The 17,981-nt window shown below is 38.2% G+C and overlaps 1 protein-coding gene across 1 annotated transcript in view; it reads right to left on the reverse strand.

The window, feature by feature from the left end:
* Nucleotides 1-17,981, reverse strand: part of LOC149189565 (E3 UFM1-protein ligase-like protein) — a 331,641-nt gene that overhangs the window by 51,020 nt on the left and 262,640 nt on the right. The window lies entirely within an intron of this gene.

Genomic DNA, 17,981 nt, shown 5'->3' on the forward strand with positions numbered 1-17,981 from the left:
CAATAAGAATAAATGCTTTTATTAATTTCTTTAATAAATCAAGTACAATATATGTAAGGCTCCAACCCTAAATGAAGACACTAATCTTCAATCTCCCACACTCCAACCTGTATTTGCCAAGCACCAACTTGGACTTCCAATGCTCCAACTTTGTCAATTCTGAGGCACCAACCCCAAGGGCTCCAACCCTATATCTAGTTCAGGCTCCGACCTGGTTTTTTGAGAACTTTGATCCTCTAGGGCTCCAACCCTATCCTCCAAGGCACCAACCTTGTCTTTTCAAGGCCCCAACCTCTTCGGCTCTAACCCTTACTTTACTTCGTCAAGATGTATTTGATTATACTTCACGGCTCCCAATGTCTTCTTCAACAAACCCTATCAACCTTTAGTTATCCCTTCACTTAGTCTTCACATCACATCATCAATGACAACCTTGTTCTTCACATGCAGGTGTCACCACTGCTCTTCATGTTACCCAAACAAAACTTCTTCAAGTTCACCTCATGATGGCTTCAATGCATCATGGTCTTCAATGATCTCCGCAAATCTTCAATACACTACTTCACAAAGTTCTCCATCTCTACCCTATTTTGTTCTCAAGAGAAGACTTCAACAAGCTCTATTTGTCCAATCCCAATAAATCAACACTTTGACCACGACAACTATGAAAATTTGACCATGACAGCTTCAACCACAGCAACTACAGCAGCTTCAACCACGGCAACTACGGCAGCTTCGACCACGGCAACTACAGCAACTTCGACCATGGTAGATTCAACCACGGCAACTTCAACCACGGCGGTTGCGACAACTTCGACCACAACAACTACAGCAACTTCAACCACGGCAACTACAACAGCTTCAACTACGGCAGCTTCTCTACTCCTAGCTCGAACCTGTGGGAGACTATTTAACCCAAGAACAATTCCACAAGCTTCTTCTCTACCTCTTGTCTTGTCTCCACCAACAAATCTGAGCTTGAATGGACAAATTTAGGTTTATATTTATAATGATTTCGTTTATAACTAGAGGGACACGTCTATTTTAAGTGACGCCAACTTGTATGACAGAGTGTAGGTCAGCTCATTGCTAGGAATAATTTCCTTAACTTAAAAATTCAATATCTCACAAACTATTGGGAGTTGCGGGGCAAATAAAGGCTCATTAGAAAGAGGAAAAAATCCTCTTTAAGATGGTCTAGGATCCATTTTGAAAGGATGTCTCCAAGGTGTCCAAAATAACTTTTCTTTGTGACTGCCCTTATATTTTATGCATAAAAAGTTTGGGACAGCATGGCTTCTTCATAGTTATCAATGTCATCATAGGATCATAGAGTCATTATGTAGGATTGCAGCATCCATGTAGCATAACACATCAACAATGTCATCATATACTAGTGCAGTCATAGTGCAACGTCATTAGGAGAACCCCAATATAGTCTTCCAACCATCAAATTATCTCCAACCATGTTATAAAGACCTCATCAAGTGCCATCATCAATTTTGGTCATTCATCAAGAGTATGACATCATCAAATGTAGTCCTCCATATGTCATCAAGGACTTCTAAATACTTGGAACTTGGCACTTCTTAAGACTTTTCCATTAGTGACTTGACATATTAATTGATGACGTTCTTATCAAACAAGAGCTAGACATCATCATCAGGCATCTATTGTCTTCAACCTTATCATCTCATTCTAAGGTTTCATGATATTCATTAGGCATCTCAAGAATATTTGCCATCTCGACCAATGCCATATTGGCATCAATGACAGCATTGATTAACACCATTAACAATAGCGTAGAAGTAGAGATCACAGTAAACAATAAGACAAAAGACACCAAAATATAGGCCAGCGGCCAAGGTAAAACCCACAAAGGGAAAACCCAACGAATCTTTTTTTATGAGAGAGAATTTAGTTCATCAAAATGTACATCAAAATATTGCAAACAAGATTCCAATTTTTTACCTCAATATTATCCAAGTAAAACTAGCCAAAGGAGAGAGAAAATAGTCAACATTGGTCCAAGTCAATGTCTACAATAGAAGGGCCAAATCTCGCCGTGAGGTAGCTGAACAAAAGCGCCAAAATTTGGTCTTGAAATCACCTCATAAGTTCGGTCAAAGCTTTGATTTTGACCTATAGTCAAACATGTGTTCAATGGCCCAGAAATAGAGTCAAACTTCGATCAAATTAGTCAACGAATCACAAATGAACTCAGCCTCCAAGTTCATTCAAAGTCTCAGAAAAATATGTTAATTTTCCACTACTCTATGCTAGCACAATTACTTATCCCAATTCTTTCTTCTATTAGCAATCACTTTTAAATAAATTTAATCTTCCAATAACAACGATCAATTGTAGATAGAACAGTATATCATATATGCAATTGTAATGACCTATCTCAAATTAAAGGGAGCATAGGGATATTAGCATGCACACGAAGCATGCATATGCATGCATATGATAGCTACATATGCATGCATCGTCGATACTGCAGTAGTATACATATTGATTAATATTGAAAAATGTCTATATATAGGGTAACGAATTTGTGAAAATTTCTGAATTGAACAAGTCAAAAATTCTACTGCAGTAAACTGATTTGCATAACCTACTTGTATTCTTCATTTAACAAGTTATTTTAAGAAATATTCAAAAAATATTAGATGCAAATACACTACAGCCTACACCAATATACAGATCAAATACTGAAAAATAAATAAGACAATCATGCAAGGGACACACTTATTTTTGGACTAAACGTCCCCGTAAAAACCCAATGTGGGAAAATCGGTGCAACAGCTCTGAGGGTTTTCTATTATTAAGCAAAAGTTTTGAATTCAAATGTTGGTTTCCTTCCCAACAAACCAGTGACAGAGAAATACAATGGCAGAAAAACTGAGTGAGTTTTACCTCACTTCACCCAGCAGATTCTGGTGGATCCAGCAGCAAATCTGGCTGGCCCCGACTACAAGCGTTGCCCCTCCGTAGTAACTGCGTAGACCTCTCTGAGGCTATGTGTCAACTCTTCTTCCCATTGCATCATCTTTCCTCGGTTGTTCTGGTGCTCTAGGTGGAAGGCAACTCTCTCCCTCTACGCTGACCCTTCTGGCTCTGCGTCAAGTTTGCCTAGGCCCGGACTGGCCCAGCGTCAGCTCTCCTGGCTACTGTGCTGCCTCCACAAGCTTTTCTCTGCCTCTCTGTCTATATTCCTGAACTATCACTGCCCCTTAGCTGCAAGATCTCCCCAATCGATTTCCCTCCTGAAAACTTCTCACCTCAAAAAATCGATTTCCTCAATCGCTCTGTGTATCTTCTCCAACTGACCCCAAGTCTCCATTTATACTTTTCCTGTTGAGAAATCAATGGTCGAGATAAAGTCTCTAATCAACAGCTAATATTAAATTAGACTTGATCCTCGTCTCTTGGAAGCTTCTCACCCATATTTTCATTAATACCCATTAATATTTTAATTTTCCTAAGTTTAGACTTAGGAACCCTTCAACCCCAGGACCCTCTACGTCAGCTCTCTGAGGCACTACACAACCTCTGGGACCCTCTACGTCACTCCAGCAGCCTCTGCATGGATGACGCAGTCCCTCTGGCCTTTGCGTTGTCTTTGTTGGGCTCTGCGTAGCCTGCACTAGTTGTTGCTCTCGCTCTCTTTGCTTCTACACTGGTCTCTCAGTATTATCTCTGCCTCTCTGCCTCGTACTCACTGCCCATCGTTGCTAATCACTGATTCAACTTTGCTTAGCAACCCCGCTCTAGAAAAATGAATGACTGGTCACTCTAGTGACTTCTCCAACTGACCTTCAAGCCTCCTCTTATACTTTTCCTGTTGGTCCTTCAATGGCCAAGATTACATCTCCAATCAATGGTTAAGATTAGATTTGGCTTCATCTATGTCTTTTAGAACCTTCTAACCCAATTTTATATTAATACCCATTAATATTTTATTTTTCCTAAGTTTAGACTTAGGAACTCCATTAAAAATATTAATTATTTTAATATCTCCTTAATCGGGTAGAATCTGCCCAAACCATTTCTGGGTCTTGGAGATCTCATGCAATGTTGCACGAAGCGGGGGTGAAGCGGAAGCGTTTTTTGGAAGCAGGGACGCGGAAGCGTCATTTTCCAAAAATCTAGGAAGCGAAGCGTCTGCTATATATATATATATATATATATATATATATATTTGCATTTATACTCAAAACAAACATCCCAAATAGAAAATTAATTGTAGAAGACATGAAAACATGCATATTTTTGCATAAATCAAGATAGATATAACATCCATTGTACATTAATGATTAATTATTCGAGCATCAACCATCTAGAATCTAGATTCTTCTCCTCTTGTCTAGCCTTTGCCTCTACCTCGATTGTCTAGGGATATTAGTCAACATTGCCCAATTTTGATCAAACTACCTAATTCAAGACTTAAAATATGGTAGAAAAAGCTTAACATGCTTGATCAATGATTTTGACTTGATTGAAAGGTAATTTTTTGCCAAGGGCGTGCCGCATGACAAAGGAGTTCAACAATTAACACCACCAACACTAGGGTACATATACGGCTTGGTGCTCTTGATTAAATGCCAATCGCATACCTTCATACTTGATATAATCTAATGAAATGCCATAATCCCATTGATCCTAAATTCCTGAAAACTGTTAAGTCTGCTAAATTTTGAATAGGATATGAAATTCTATTTTCTCCATATGAAGTCTAATGAGGCCAGAACCACTCTCAAACATCCTGAGTCATTTCATGGTAATGTTAAAAATTTAAGTAAAAGGATGAAAATGAAAATAAAGGAGAATGTCACTTTTATTTTAAGAATTTAACATTACCATGAGGGAGCATCTGCTATATTTATATTTTTTTTGCCTTCATTCGTCACCCTAACCCAAGGTGGACCCACTCCCAACAAGCAACCTCACCTAAAATTAAAAAAAAAAAAAAAAAAAAAAAATTGAAAAAAAAAACGATTTTCTAAACACTTTTCCGGAAGCATACACTTCCTCCTCCGAAGCGCCACGCTTCCGACGCCCGAAGCGCGCTTCGGCGCTTCCGTACCACGCTTCTGAATTTCCAGGAAGCGGCAAAAAAATCGGAAGCGGCGCTTCCGTACGAGACGCGCTTCGGGGCTTGGAACCGTGGGGGCGCGCTTCGTGCAACATTGATCTCATGTGCTTTAGCCTCTCCACTAATTCTTGTGGCTAGAGCACATCCAATGCTACCCCAAAACAACAACAGCGTCCCACCAGCTCCTCAAATCAAAATCTGCACAGCTCCCTTAGCCCTGGCAATTGAAGAATCTGAGCCCTTTTGGCTTTGCGCAATCACAGTGAGAGTTGGATCAACTCCTCCTAACCATAGCGTCAATCCTTCCTAGCTGAGAAAGATGGTCGGGCACTGCGTAGCCTTGATTCCCCCCCCCCACTCTACCTTTGCGCTGGCCTGGACTACTGACACGACTACTGCATCTTTCCCTCATGGCTCAGAATGATGATGCAGGTAGTGCGTGAGCCTCTGCGTCACCTTCTCTGCACTGAGTCACTCTTCCTTCTATGTCTCTGGCTCTGGAATATCGTTGTCTCTCGGGATAGCTACTTCTCTGCTGCAAACTCTCAGATTTTCCAGCTGGTGCCTTCAATCTCTTATGATTTGCAATCACTCTGATACCATGTGAAAATTCTTGAATCTAACACATCAAAAACCTCTACTGCAATGTTTGGTTTACTATGTCTTACTTGTTCTTTACATTAACAAGTTATTTAATTTCATAAACATCGAAGTAAACACAAATTTAGTCTTCACAGAGATACAGATCATGTACTGAAATAAACAGAGGTAATCACACAAGGGACACCGTTATTTTTGGACAATCGTCCTCAGAAAAACCCAATTCGGGAAAACAGGTGCAGCAGATATGAGGGTTTTATTATTAAGCAAATTTCTGAAGATAACTAGGGTGCCAGAAATGGCTCACCCTTCAGAGAATATCCTTGGCAGTAGCACCTCTTTCTGGAGACAGATATTCCGGCAAATCAGCACCCGGATGAACAACCCCATAGTGACTCTGACTGTTCCTTGAGCTGGATAGCGAAAGCTACTCCAAGCACTCCTCTGGAACTATGTCACCCTCTATGGAACTGTGTCACCCTCTCCTGGCTAATCTGCTCTCTGTTTGCCCCACAAATTTCCTTAGCGCAACCTCTTCAGCCCAACATCGACCTCTACACACCTTTGTGTTGTTTGTGTCAGCCTCACATCTTTCTAAATCCCCTATGTCTGCCTCTGCAGCTTCTACGTCCTCTGTGTTAGCCTCCTTAGCCTTTGCGTCCACCCTCCTAGGCTCTACGCTGCCTCTCTGATATGTATTCTTCGACCTCTTTTCGAGCTACCCCTCACTGCAACTGATCACTTGTTTGATTTCCTCAGCAAACCTCACCCCAGAAAATTGAACTGACTGATCTCTCTTGGTGTGTCTCCAACTGACCTTCAAGCCTCCTCTTATACTTTTCCTATTGACAATTCAACGGCCGAGATTAAGTCCCTAATCAACAGCTAAGATTAGATATGACTTGATCCTTGTTATTTAGAACTTTCTCACCCATATTATATTAATACACATTAATATTTTAATTTTCCTAAGTTTAGACTTAGGAACCCCATCAAAAATATTAATTATTTTAATATCTCTTCATCCGGGTGGAATTTCTCCAAACGATTTCTAGGTCTTGGAGATCTCATTTGCCTTAGCCTCTCCACCAATTTTCATGGCTAGAGCACAGCACATCCCATGCGATCAAAAATCAACAAAAAAGAGTACCTTGAAGAAGTCATCTTCAGCAGTGAACATGAGAATATCCTAGGTGTTGTTATTTTTAGTAACAACAGAAGAGGATTGGTGTCTTGGTCTTGGAGTGGCTTACAGGGTCAGGTATAATGGTCTTGGTGTTCGTCAATTAGAATCTCTATAAGAAGAATTCTGTGCGGTTTTTCCTGTCTAAGAGGGACAGGTTTTGGCCCCGGCAGAATGCCAACTTCTTGTGTTCTTGTCTCTTTGTTTTGGTGGCAATTTCATGATGTAAACACACACACTCATAATAAGAAGAAGATCAAGATAAGATAAATAGTAAAAGCATTTCACAAATTGTTATCAAGTATAGAAGAATCTATCTAATGCTAACTGCCCTAGACTCTTCAACACAAGAAAGGCTTTCCTTCATCACCGAGACCGGAAGAAGCATCAGCTACAAGTCCCACGCATATCTGGGGAAAAGCACACAATCCAGGAGCCACCACTGCGCAAAGGGAGAATTCACTAGTTATTTGTAGAGCAGTGTTTTAGGGGAATTGTCTGGAGGAGCTACAGGAGTATTCTTCCATAATTTTCAGGAGTATGGAGGGTATCTACAGACAAGAGGGCTAGCCTACACGCAACTTTCACTTCATCACATGCAGGATTGCATCATCTCCTCCATGACTGTGCAGTCATTGGAGTGAGACTCTTGTGGGGCAACATTATCCGGGGGAGTTTGGAGTTGGGGTGCTGGGAGATCATTTGGAGGGACATTTGAGGAGGATTGTTGGCGCTGGGAGAGTAAACATTGGCAGCATCAGCCACAGCAATAAAATTCGAAATTGGAGGGTCAAGCTGTGAAGGGTCAATTTTTTAAAGTTGGAACCAAGGGAAACCCTTTCATCTAGGTTTTTCTAGGTTTTGGGCAACGATCACGATCCCAAATTCCCAAAATTTTCTGGGCACTCTAGAGTGGGAAAATCAAGGGGCGTAGTCAGGCAACAGTGTAGCTTTGGAGCAGCAGCATAGTTTTCTGGAGGAGCTTGTTATTGCAGTGGTTGGGCTTTTTTGTATTCATCACCTAGTGCGTGTAGCTTGCTTTGTGCAAGCCTAGGTGCACTTTCTCCGACTCATTTGTATCACAGCAAATATTATTAATAAAATCTTGGTCAGTTTGTGGATTTGTAGAAATTTCTGGTTTATGTGTATGCATTTCTGAAAATTTATGTGTTACTATATTTGCATGTCTTTGTTATCATCGTAAAATTTCCATTAGGAATATTACAGGACAACTTGTGTAATACAACCTTGTTGTATGTGCCAAGGAGGACTTGGCAGTGTTGATGCTAGAATGTTGAGAATCTTTGGTGGATTGACCAGCTTTGGTTGGGAGTGATTCCTAGATAGGAGGAATTGGTGGCAAGGGTTTTCATGGTTTTCCTCGGTAGCTAAACTTGTATAAGCTTTGTGATAAAGCTGCAGTATGTACTTCATTTCGTGTGTGTGTGAACTATCCAGCAGTCCAAATATTGCGCACTCGCAGATTTCATTCCAGCTTCTGTTATCAATTTGTCTGGATGGATTCCAACATTCGTTGTCATGCTGATTTGACATAACCTATTGCAGAAATTTTTAAGTGATTTGACACACATATAGAAGATAAGGGAGAATATTTTCTTCCATAAAACCTTCTGTAATTAAACTATTTGAGATCTTTCATATACATGAACAAGTGTGCCGCAAGTGCTATAACTTGTTGGCATGTTGTATTTGAAGTCCACTTGTTCGGTGTTTTTTCTCTCCAGTTAGCCTGAAGTGAACTGAAGTATTTGCTACTCTTCACTGCTGTAATTATATATTTCAGATCATCCCTAAGGCTGAAATCTCCCAAGAATTAGATATGGGACGCCTCCGTTGAGTGGTGAAATTTCAGAATTGCATTAATTGCCGGATTCTTGAAATTTCTACAGAAATTGTCCTTCAATGTTTATATTAAAGTATAAAGGAGTGGGGGTTCATGGATGTATTTGGGGAAATTTTGCTTTGAAATATATGTCAAGAATCAAGATATGCAATTAATATACCATACTTTTCTCATATTATAAAGTAGGGGGCTCATGGATGCATTTGGGGAAATTTTATTGTGGTGATTCTTCAATCAAACACTTAAGTTGCAATGAAATATGTGTCAAGATATGCAATTAATATATCATACTTTTCTCATATCATAAGGTAGGTGTAGATGCTTTTTAAAATGGGTTAAGACTATGGTTACGTTGGAGAACTCTTTTTGCTTCCACTGCTAAGTGGTTTCAACAAGAAAAGCTCAAGTGACTTACAATGCTATGCACAATGTCAACCTTGTATGTTTCCTTCACTCTCCCTCTGATCTGAACCATGACAACTTTGGTCTTCTTCTATAAGGCAATTTTGGCAGAGTCGATTTCAATTCATGGGTTTATCTTCTTCTCATGGAGCACTATCTACACCCATTTCCCTTTACTTAATAGTGGCTCACCTATCCAGGAAAGAATGAGAAGAATTGCTTCCAATACAAATTTACATCAACTAGACAGTGTTGTCGCGCAGATTGACACGACAACGCTCAGAACGGGGGCTGTCACTCTGATCCCCGATCCCTCCGTTTAAGCCTGTCTCCCGCGGCTAAGGGGGGTAGTCCCTGTGAGATGATGAGACCAACTATCGACCAGTTGGGCTGGGAGACGAGATGCACTAGGATGATTTTATTAATTTGATAGACCAGTGCCTTATGATATTGGTGCTTAAATGATTACTTGTAGGACGATAAAAGAAAATGAACCATAAACAGCAATCATTTATCATTAGATAATGAGAACAATGCTTTAAATATCCAGTAAAACACAAAGTTCATCAAATAACGATATCCAGCAACTTTGATCAACGCCTTAAACAATAGTGAAATTAAGAATCATTAACCATTAACCAGATATCAACTTCGCATCTTGACTTGAAAATTCAGCGCGAAAGATATAACATGAAAACCACTGAATCTGGCAAAAATAATTTTCCACAATTTTTTTTTTTTTTTTTTAACTAAAAAGCAAAATTCTAAATCTAAACCTAAACCCTAAAAATCCCTTTAAGAAATATTTTTTGTATTTTTATTTTATTTTAAAACCAAAATAAAACAAAATTTTAAAATCTATTTAAAATCTAATTAAAATTTAATCTAGAACATAAAATTAAAATCTATTCTAAAATCTAAAAAAAATTAACTATACCAAAAATAAACCTAAGTCTAAAAAAGACTAAATAAAATCTTTTTATTTTTATTTCTTTTTTATTCTTTATATTTATTTATTTATTCATTTTTTTTTAAACCATAAAAAACAAAAATTTAAATCTAAAAAAATCTAAAGCATTAAATCTAAACGAAAACTAAATATCAAAATCTATATTAAACGAAACTATAACATAAATAAATAAATAAAAAAAACAAAGCTATGAAAATTAAAATTCAAAATATATAAAACTCATCTAAATTAAAGGAACTACGCTTTACGTTTTCTATATATACATCAGAGCAATACGATTTAACCTGTGATCAAAAGAAAAACAAAACTGTAACAATATCACCGTGAAGACTACGAACGACGGAACTGCATCAAAATGCATTCGAAATTTGGGCACGAATATTTGATGGAAACCCTAGCCGTCAACAAAAAACAAAAAACGCAGGCAAATGCATATCTAAAATAATGAACGATGAGACGCGACCGACCAGAATGAAAATTTCAATGCGTTGTCTAAGAGCAAGATCGGAAGCTAAACTACAACCGTGTGAATGCCCTGAAGGGGATTACGCAGACAGGTTCATTGCAATTTCGAATGCCAAAGAGAAAATTGAGACACGTTTCTTTTAGAAAATGGAGTCGAATGGAAACGTGGAACGTAGTTGAACTTACCTGATCGCGTTTGCCATGGTGCACCCGGTGAACTGACCTCAATCCCTGCGCTGAGCTGAGAGAAGAATCGAGAAAATTGAAGAACGCAAATGCCCAGGTCAGAATCGTGAACCAGTTGACGACGATGCTTCAGAAGACTTTCGAAAATACGCCTTGATTATGCTATTTGACGAACGTAACCAAAAAAAAATTTTAACGCTGGCAAAACGATGCGGTTTTCCAGTTCTGGACGACGGATGAGCAAAGCCGGAGATCTTTGACAGCGGACAGAGAACCTTCCACGCGTATTACCAAAGAGTCTGGCGTTTAGAGCTGACCAGATACGTAAGAAAAACGGCGTGATGCACGTGCTGATGCCCACACGTTAACGTATCTTCAGGAACCACCTTGTGCAGAACTTACGATATTCTTGACCCACGTGAACTGTCTGAGACGTGCAAATGGAGATTCGTTTTATTGCCTTTTGCTTTTGGTGGAGGAAAATGATCATCGAACATTCAGAAATCTGAGTGCTTGTAAATGGAATGATCAGATCTGATGAAACCTCAAAAAATCCCTGTACAAAAAAGAACCCTAATGAAAATCTGTACAAAGCAGAAACTTAAAACCCTAGATCAGCTAATCTTGAAACCCTAGAACAGCTGATTAATGTACAGATTTAGCCCCTTAGCAGCCAGATTTAACAGTAAGCACAGAAATATTTCAAAGAACAGAAATTTGAACTTTGCTGTGAATAGAAAGAAAGTCTCTCATGCAAAACAGGAAATAAACTTTAAATGATTAACCCAGGGCCCAAAATCAGCTGGGCTCTGCAAAGAAAAGCCTGTGGGAGTCGGCTGGTTCAGCCTTGAACTTCCCCAAACGCCCACCAATATCCTTCACCTAAAGATTTCTTGCACATCTCAAGCAACCATCAATAAAGAGAGCAAGAATGCTGCTAGATTTCAGGAAATAATGGAGATACCTGCCATTATTTCAGAAACCCTAACAGCACTCAAACCCTAGAAAGTGAACAAGATACCTGTGCTCACAATACTCTGAAAACAAGCTATTATTAAAGGCTGAAAACTGAAATATGCGGAAAAATAAACATCTCACAGCAATTCCAGAGAGTAACACCAGCAAGATTTTTGGACCCCAAAGTCTTTTTATTAACCAGAAAATCAGATTACAAGAGAGCTTTTTCAGTACAGACTCACAGATCAGATGATCTGAAAATGACCCCTAGCACCCTACTTAAAGGAAATGTCTCCAACGGCTAGTTCGAGTGATCCATGCTGAAATGATCTCGACCGTTGATGAGGATCAAAACATCTCTTGATCTCATCCGTCGATTTATTATTAAAAAATGCATTCACTTAAAATATTATTATTTTATTAGTTAGAGTTTTTGCTCTATTTTTTAATTTTTTTATTATTATTTTATTATTTTATTCATTTTTTTTATTTTTTAATTCATTTTATTATGGATCACCGAACTAAGCCTTTGGAAACATCACCTAGGACCTAGGACTTAGGACTCATGAGGGGATTTAAAACATTTTCAACCCCCAAGACACATTTCATGATGACTTTTACAAATTTACATCTTAAGGGGACAAACTCACTTAATACAGACCCTCACAAATCACCCAGTTCTGCGACACAACTATAATCTAGCAAATCAACACACTAGGATTCTCCTAAAGTTCTAATGACAAAATGCATCCCGGCTTTGGGGTCAGGTTTGAAGCAAAACTCTGCCGATCTGTGGATCGGTGAGACGAAAAACCTTCCAGGACGTAGATTATCATCAGAAAGTTAGGTCCACCTAGGCAAATTACATACATGACTCATGTCTGCTAAGATTATTTACAATTAATACATGCAGACTGGGTTTACAATCAAAAAGATCAAGTTGCTGATGATGGCAGGATGGCACGGACATGCTGATCAGGTGCTGCCCCTTTTTGCCAGCAAAAGGGGGGTGTACTGCATGGGTAGTTGACCAGTAGAGGTCAACATCTGGCTCTACTTGGGGACACGTTGCTGCTTGCAGGAATGTGAGAATCCAGAATCTGCATCCATACAACACAAAAATAAGTAGCGTCCATCCAAAAAATCAGCATATACATTAAGCACAGGAAAGATAAAAGCTCTTCACTTATTAACTATCTAATAACATGAAAAGTAAATCTAATCCTAAAACAGAAATGAAATGCTGAAAAGACGAGGATTAGAGTTAGAAATACAATACAAAAAATGCCCCACGGCATCAGATGTGTTCAATATAGTGCATACTGAGCATTTGCCTGCTTTCAGGCAAATCTGTCGGCTGCTTGTCGGATGTGCCATGTCCAATTTTGCATATGGTGGGACTTTTTCCTATCCGAAAATCAAGCTGCTCGCGGCCGTCTGATGCGTCAAATCTTCTTCTCATTTTCTTTCTCTTGCGCTTTTTCTTTCTGGCAGGATGAATTACTGATGATCTGGAACTTTCTGTCTCAAAACTATCAGATGAAGTATGCGTGATATGTCTTTCTTTAGCCCGCATCTGATCTTTATCATTCTTAAGTCCATCTTCAATCAACCATCTTTCAACTGAACTAATAACCTCCTCATAATAAGATGGAGCTTGTTGCAACAAATGAGAAGGTTCCTGATCTATTGATGTCATCTGGTTTCTTTCATCTTCCAATTGCTGAAACTTTTGAACCTGTATTCTAATGGCATCCATCTGACTAGAGCATTCATCCCTTATAGCACTGATTTGCATGGCATGGTGTTCTTGCATGTGTTTTATTACTTTATCATTCTTTTCCTTTATGTCCATCAAGCAATGTTGCATGAAATTTATTTCTTCTTTATGATTCGCTTGCATGTCAGCCAACTGATTGTTATGATTGAACGTCATAGAGTCAATTTCCCTATCATGATCAGCTTTCATGGTCACCATATTTTCCTCTAAGACTGACATCTTGCTTTGCATGCTTCTAATTTCTGTTTCATATTTAATTTTCATGGCCTCAATTTCCCTAGCATGCTGATTTTGCATAATCTCTATCTCCCTATTACGTTTTTCAAGGTGGGTGCACAAAGTTCTCACGTCATTGACATAATTAGTTTGATTAGCCTCCATTAGATCTTGTATAATTTGCTTTTGCTCTTCCTTTTCATTGTCATTTGTCCCTGATTTTTCACTATCATGAACTTGATCTGCATTAGTACTGGTGGATGACACATTTTGATCTTGAAATCTTTCTTCAACAGCTTGACCTTTAATATGATTACTTTCTTCCTTTTGCACAATTTTAGAGGTAGAAGGCAAGCTGTTTGGACTATCATATCTATCTTTAAAAGCATTGAGAATGTCTTGTAAAGAAGTGAAAAAATCATTAGGAAAATTATTAAACCAATTCAAGGCATCACCCTCTAAAGAATGGACAAATAGACGCATCTTGAAATCTTCATGATTATATTGAGGAAGTCTACAATATATGATCATTACACAAGTAAACATGTTTAAATGATGTCTAACAACGACCGAATCACCACCCGAGAACTTAAATAATTTAGCAATGGCCTCTTTCGGAAGATCATGGAGATTATCAGTAAAATGACATGGTTTACATGAATAATCCATGATGAACAGTAAGGGATCAAATGGATGATAGAAAGAGATTTCTGCTCAAGAAAATCAAAAGATGAAAGAAGTGGAGTCGCCACTTGAACAATAAATCTGATTCTAGGATCCAAAAAGTAACCACAAGCAGATATGAGGAAAGCTTCTTGTCTGGGAAAAATGAGAAAGTGGAGTCGCCACCCAAACAGGAAACAAACCCAAGAGGCGCTGCTGAGATGTGATGAAAAGATGCCAAAATATTGAATCTGCCAGCTCAACTGAGAGATGAGAAAGATGAGAAGATGAATGATTGTCGTTTGAAACACCGAGAACAAAGTGTCCCCGGCAACGGCGCCAAAAAATGTTGTCGCGCAGATTGACACGACAACGCTCAGACCGGGGGTTGTCACTCTGATCCCCGATCCCTCCGTTTAAGCCTGTCTCCCGCGGCTAAGGGGGGTAGTCCCTGTGAGATGATGAGACCAACTATCGACCAGTTGGGCTGGGAGACGAGATGCACTAGGATGATTTTATTAATTTGATAGACCAGTGCCTTATGATTTTGGTGCTTAAATGATTACTTGTAGGACGATAAAAGAAAATGAACCATAAACAGCAATCATTTATCATTAGATAATGAGAACAATGCTTTAAATATCCAGTAAAACACAAAGTTCATCAAATAACGATATCCAGCAACTTTGATCAACGCCTTAAACAATAGTGAAATTAAGAATCATTAACCATTAACCAGATATCAACTTCGCATCTTGACTTGAAAATTCAGCACGAAAGATATAACATGAAAACCACTGAATCTGGCAAAAATAATTTTCCACAATTTTATTTTTTTTTTTTAACTAAAAAGCAAAATTCTAAATCTAAACCTAAACCCTAAAAATCCCTTCAAGAAATATTTTTTGTATTTTTATTTTATTTTAAAATCAAAATAAAACAAAATTTTAAAATCTATTTAAAATCTAATTAAATCTAGAACATAAAATTAAAATCTATTCTAAAATCTAAAAAAAATTAACTATACCAAAAATAAACCTAAGTCTAAAAAAGACTAAATAAAATCTTTTTATTTTTATTTCTTTTTTATTCTTTATATTTATTTATTTACTCATTTTTCTTTTTAAAACCATAAAAAACAAAAATTTAAATCTAAAAAATCTAAAACATTAAATCTAAACGAAAACTAAATATCAAAATCTATATTAAACGAAACTATAACATAAATAAAAAAAAAAAAAACAAAGCTATGAAAATTAAAATTCAAAATATATAAAACTCATCTAAATTAAAGGAACTATGCTTTACGTTTTCTATATACACATGAGAGCAATACGATTTAACCTTGTGATCAAAAGAAAAACAAAATTGTAACAATATCACCGTGAAGACTACGAACGACGGAACTGCATCAAAATGCATTCGAAATTTGGGCACGAATATTTGATGGAAACCCTAGCCGTCAACAAAAAACAAAAAACGCAGGCAAATGCATATCTAAAATGCTGAACGATGAGACGCGACCGACCAGAATGAAAATTTCAATGCGTTGTCTAAGAGCAAGATCGGAAGCTAAACTACAACCGTGTGAATGCCCTGAAGGAGATTACGCAGACAGGTTCATTGCAATTTCGAATGCCAAAGAGAAAATTGAGACACGTTTCTTTTAGAAAATGGAGTCGAATGGAAACATGGAACGTAGTTGAACTTACCTGATCGCGTTTGCCATGGTGCACCCGGCGAACTGACCTCAATCCCTGCGCTGAGCTGAGAGAAGAATCGAGAAAATTGAAGAACGCAAATGCCCAGGTCAGAATCGTGAACCAGTTGACAACGATGCTTCAGAAGACTTTCGAAAATGCGCCTTGATTATGCTATTTGACGAACGTAACCAAAAAAAAAATTAACGCTGGCAAAAACGCTGCGGTTTTCCAGTTCTGGACGACGGATGAGCAAAGCCGGAGATCTTCGACACCGGACAGAGAAACTTCCACGCGTATTACCAAAGAGTCTGGCGTTTAGAGCTGACCAGATACGTAAGAAAAACGGCGTGATGCACGTGCTGATGCCCACACGTTAACGTATCTTCAGGAACCACCTTGTGCAGAACTTACGATATTCTTGACCCACGTGAACTGTCTGAGACGTGCAAATGGAGATTCGTTTTATTGCCTTTTGCTTTTGGTGGAGGAAAATGATCATCGAACATTCAGAAATCTGAGTGCTTGTAAATGGAATGATTAGATCTGATGAAACCTCAAAAAATCCATGTACAAAAAAGAACCTTAATGAAAATCTGTACAAAGCAGAAACTTAAAACCCTAGATCAGCTAATCTTGAAACCCTAGAACAGCTTATTAATGTACAGATTTAGCCCCTTAGCAGCGAGATTTAACAGTAAGCACAGAAATATTTCAAAGAACAGAAATTTGAACTTTGCTGTGAACAGAAAGAAAGTCTCTCATGCAAAACAGGAAATAAACTTTAAATGATTAACCCAGGGCCCAAAATCAGCTGGGCTCTGCAAAGAAAATCCTGTGGGAGTCGGCTGGTTCAGCCTTGAACTTCCCCAAACGCCCACCAATATCCTTCACCTAAAGATTTCCTGCACATCTCAAGCAACCATCAATAAAGAGAGCAAGAATGCTGCTAGATTTCAGGAAATAATGGAGATACTTGCCATTATTTCAGAAACCCTAACAGCACTCAAACCCTAGCAAGTGAACAAGATACCTGTGCTCACAATACTCTGAAAACAAGCTATTATTAAAGGCTGAAAACTGAAATATGCGGAAAAATAAACATCTCATAGCAATTCCAGAGAGTAACACCAGCAAGATTTTTGGACCCCAAAGTCTTTTTATTAACCAGAAAATCAGATTACAAGAGAGCTTTTTCAGTACAGACTCACAGATCAGATGATCTGAAAATGACCCCTAGCACCCTACTTAAAGGAAATGTCTCCAACGGCTAGTTCGAGTGATCCATGCTGAAATGATCTCGACCGTTGATGAAGATCAAAACATCTCTTGATCTCATCCGTCGATTTATTATTAAAAAATGCATTCACTTAAAATATTATTATTTTATTAGTTAGGGTTTTTGCTCTATTTTTTAATTTTTTTATTATTATTTTATTATTTTTATTCATTTTTTTAATTTTTTAATTCATTTTATTATGGATCACCGAACTAAGCCTTCGGAAACATCACCTAGGACCTAGGACTTAGGACTCATGAGGGGATTTAAAACATTTTCAACCCTCAAGACACATTTCATGATGACTTTTACAAATTTACATCTTAAGGGGACAAACTCACTTAATACAGACCCTCACAAATCACCCAGTTCTACGACACAACTATAATCTAGCAGATCAACACACTAGGATTCTCCTAAAGTTCTAATGACAAAATGCATCCCGGCTTTGGGGTCAGGTTTGAAGGAAAACTCTGCTGATCCGTGGATCGGTGAGACGAAAAACCTTCCGGGACGTAGATTATCATCAGAAAGTTAGGTCCACCTAGGCAAATTACATACATGACTCATGTCTGCTAAGATTATTTACAATTAATACATGCAGACTGGGTTTACAAT

The sequence above is a fragment of the Pinus tabuliformis genome, chromosome 3_1, assembly GCF_031772625.1.
Source record: "Pinus tabuliformis cultivar Carrire ecotype Pingquan chromosome 3_1, CPIR1, whole genome shotgun sequence".
Classification (NCBI taxonomy): Eukaryota; Viridiplantae; Streptophyta; class Pinopsida; order Pinales; family Pinaceae; genus Pinus; species Pinus tabuliformis.